At 37.2% G+C, this 4,452-nt stretch overlaps 1 pseudogene; it reads left to right on the top strand.

Moving 5' to 3' along the window:
- The first annotated feature begins 272 nt into the window (after positions 1-272).
- LOC119913418 lies at positions 273-3,558 on the top strand (annotated as a pseudogene).
- The last annotated feature ends 894 nt before the right edge of the window (positions 3,559-4,452 follow it).

The raw sequence follows: 4,452 nt of genomic DNA, 5'->3' as shown, positions 1-4,452 counted from the left end.
TCCACATGTTCTGTGGCTGCAGGACCTCATTAGCATGTAACAATGTGTTCACTAGAACTTGTTGTTCCTTTCTTATTTTATTAAATAAATGTTGAGAAATGACAATAGTGTTGATTTGATATGATTGTGGGTAAACTATAGTTACACTGTATTTGTGGGAAGTTGCACCTCACAGCTTTAGTGATGTCACTGAACAATGTTAGGTAGATATTGAAAAACCTGCTCCCTTTTTAACAACCTGATCTCTCAAACAACAGGTTTTACTCTGAAGAATGGAAGATTTCTATATTAACAGCACCTCACAGGACCAAAGCTATGATTACAGCAACATCACCTACTACTATGAATGGGGAATACACACCTACAACTACCATCATTACCACTACTTAACATTCACCAAGATTGTGCTGACATACATAATCATTGGTGTCGGCCTTCCTTTGACCCTCGTGGCCATCTATGCTCTTTATTCTACGGTATGTACATTATGACTGATAGTTATTTATTTACTTTATCAGAGCAACTTGTACAGAATTATTTATTAAAAATAATCAAGGCAATTATTAAATGTCCCCATGGAATATTTTGATGGATTGCCACAAAATATTAGACAGACATTAATTGACCCAGAGATTAAATTGTATTAACTCTTAACTCCCTTTTAGTGCCATCATCAGGTCATGCATTTTAATTTGTCCAATACTTTGATTTATGCCAAATACCTGAAAATATACAGTTAATTAAAATGTTGTCTGACCCTAAAAAGAGACTTCTCAATAGCAAATGATCTGACCGCAGACTCTACTGCCAGTGTGATAGACAAGAGTCAGAGCTACACTTTCTTACATCATGCCCAAATACCAGGCTCTGAGAAATCAACATTTTCCAATATAGTAAAAATTCAACCTGAATGTTTAACCCTGAACATAACAGACATGGAGGAAGTCCTGTATTTACCAGCGGAAATACCCAAATAAGAGATGATTGTAGCAAAATGTATGAGTGGGACCTGGAAAAAAAACAGAACTCTTTATCGAATTCTGTTTATTTGTTTAAACATAAATTATTATAAAATTTATCTCCTTTAAACCTGAGATATATTTATTTTATCATTTCGTAATTACCGGTTACATTACTTACTCACAAACAACATCAACACACTAGTCTTTCACAAACATAGCAGCTATTCATTATTTCGTTTTAGGTTTTTTTTTCCTGCTATTTTCCTAATTTTATATATTGTAATGATGTGATATTTAAATGTAATCCTATATGTAAAGTATGTCATTTTATTGTTACTCTGCAAACTGACAGTTGAAAAATTGTGTGACCTCAGTAAATCCAGTGAAAACATAATGAACCTCTGTTAACATGTCTCCTCTTATTACTTGTGCGATCCTCCCTGAAATACACATACAATGAGGAGAGAGGCTCACTTTGCAAACACAAACATGAGCCTCAAACTGCGACTCCAGTCTGTTTGATAAATTCAGCTCATGTGTTTGAGCCAGAATGCTTCATATTTGTGGCTGAAAAACTGCTGCAGAAGCTGCAGGAAATCTGGCCCTGCAGTGATTGGCCAGTTTGATGAAAAAGTCAGAAATGGCTCTGACTGCAGCTGCTGTGCAGAGCAAGATGACAGATTTGGGAGGAGGTGGACTTCACAACATGTTTCCAACTGCTTGTTGACTTTTACTTGCAGGTGAGAAGTGATCATGTTGCTCCGATCTACGTCATCAACCTTCTCATTACTGACCTCCTTCAGCTCTGCTGCATGATCGTTTGGGTGGTACCAAATGTGGATGAGACTATAGATACCATCGTCTTTTATATTTACTACTTTGCTCTGATGGCCAGTGTTGGCTTCATGGTCTGCATCTCCCTGGAAAGGTATCTGTCTGTCTATCCAGTATGTGTGGAGCTCCTTCTGTGTCTGAACATTATATTAGTTTATAACTCTGAAGCTCCTCAAAGACTTTGTGTCCATCTTGTATTACAGGTATTTGGTCATCGTCCACCCGCTGTGGTACCGCTACAGACGAACCATCAAGACCTCTGTGGCGCTCTGTGTCCTGGTCTGGGTCCTTTCTCTTGTCTGTATTGTAATTTTTTATTTCTATTCTGGTTATGTGTTCACAAACATAATATTTATCGTCTTCCTCCTCCCTCCCTTCCCACTGTTAATCTTCTTCCTGGTTGGGACCCTCAAAGCCCTGTCTGCTTCCATGTCGGTCCCCTCTGATGAAAAGCGACGAATTGTGGGAATTTTGGTTCTGGTTTTTGCTTATTTACACACTGCTGTACCTGCCTGACATCATTTTCTACCTGGTTGTATATGACAAGACCCTCGACTTCCTGTCTTCCATCCTTGTTAGGTTGAGTCCTCTTGCAGACTTAGTCCTGTATGTCTTCATGAGGAAAAGGGCCGTTGACAAGCTTTTGGCTTCTGTGTGTTGCTGCAGAATGGACAGAAATGAAATCAGCAGTCCATCAGTATGAATGATGACAATATTTCCACAGTCAGCTTCATGCAGAGAAAAAGAAGGAGAGAGAGAAAGGGGAGGAAACAGGAGGAGAAATGGAGGCCAATAGAAAGGATAGAGACGAGACAGATACTTCTACTGTATCAGGTCGGCTGAACTCTTAAGTCCCCTTCTTAAAACATACTTTTATAGGAGAGCCTTTCCCGATCTTATTTGACATTATTTTATCCCTTTTATTTTACTTATATTTATCCTAAACGTGTATTTTGGCCTTTTCAATGTTTTCTTGCTTTTATCTTGTATTGTTTTTGTATAATTGTTTTTTGGGTATTTTCTTTACACTTGTTAAAGCACTTTGTAACTTGTTTTTGAAAAGTGCTCTACAAATAAAGATTATTATTATCATCTACTGATACGATTTCCAATAAGACATGTGCTGCAAGTAGTAATTTTACTGAATGTAAAAATGTCACCACAAAGTACGGTAGGCTTACTTGCTCTGGCCCTGCGAGGCACATTGTTTTGTTTCGGTGTGGTATTTGTCCCGCCCCTCTTGCACTGTGATTGGACGGCTGGGTGGAAAGTGACAGTGATGAGCGCAGAGTCTTTCCCAAAGTTGAAAATTTTTCAACTCTCGGCAACCGGGAAAAAAAACACTCAGCGCCTCGTCATGCTGCTGCCGTTTTTACCAGCTTGTAAAAACTCTGTGCTCCCATTGCAATTAATTGAAAAAACACGTTGCCGTCAGAAAAAAACGCTTTGGTGGACATGGGGCCTAACTGTAGATAACAGGAAGAACAGTTTGGACTCTGCTATGGGAGAAGTGGCTGCTGGGAAATGTTTTGGTCAACTTGCTCTGGTTCACTGTGGTGGCTTCAAGAAATTCCAATAAAATGTGTTTCTATTAGTTTGTAGCTGTAAATTGATGTCTGTCATTATTCTCCTTTAATCACAGAAGCAAAGTAGATGTAACTTTTGATTAACTGAGCCCATTATAGCCGCCTCGCTGTCTTATTCCTAAATCTTTATTTGACTGTTGATTGTTTGTTTGTTTAACACAGGGAGAGTATCTTAACACAAGCCTTTAGGACTTTTATCTTACACATTTAACTTTTCCTTGTTATAACTAATGTATGTTTTTACTTTTTTGTTATTTCATGTACAAATAGGAAACAAATAATTGGTTTATTTCATCTATGTTTTTTATTTTTAGTGTTTGTGGTAGACATGCTACTTTTTCTGATGTGATTCAGAGCAGTTATTTTGCAACAGCTGTTGTGTGCTTGGCAATATGGATAACATTATTATCACAGGATCAGTCTATACAAAATTGTACATTTTCTTGAAATCCAATAAAAAACAATTTCTAGACAAACTGTGAATATTTGTCTTTGACCAGCTCAGTGAATTATAAACTGACAAATCTCTATTGTCTATATGAACATAAAGCCCAACCTGCTGTTACCAGGGAGGCATCCTGCACTTTTAAATGACCAAATAGTTTTCTCTTAACTCTCATAACATTTTCAGAGTTTTTAACTTGAGTCAAAATAAGAATTAGTGTGACAGAGACAGTCATAACCGATAAGAGCAATCATTTTCAATATAAGATATTAAAGTACATTTTTTTTTTTTTACATTAATTAGTTTAACAACATGTAACTAAATGAACAGGTGGATTGAATGTTAATAAATAAATGAATATACATTTATACAACAAATTAATAGGGAAGATTATGTTAGTGACAACATAACCAGTAAAGGAATACAAAACATGTCTGTGTCGTCTTTACGACACAGACAAGAGAAAAGACCCCAGACTATGACACAGACCACCACAGAGGTCTTGATGGTTCGTCTGAAGCGGTACCACAGCGGGTGGACGATGACCAAATACCTGTAATACAAGATGGACACAAAGTCTTTGAGGAGCTTCAGAGTTATAAACTAATATAATGTTCAGACACAG

This window comes from Micropterus salmoides, unplaced genomic scaffold, assembly GCF_014851395.1.
Source record: "Micropterus salmoides isolate LMB-PRFRI ecotype aquatic unplaced genomic scaffold, ASM1485139v1 Ms_hic_scaffold_2, whole genome shotgun sequence".
In the NCBI taxonomy this organism is placed as follows: Eukaryota; Metazoa; Chordata; class Actinopteri; order Centrarchiformes; family Centrarchidae; genus Micropterus; species Micropterus salmoides.
The sequence above is the reverse complement of the archived record's forward strand: the minus strand, read 5'-3'. Positions and strand labels throughout refer to the sequence as shown.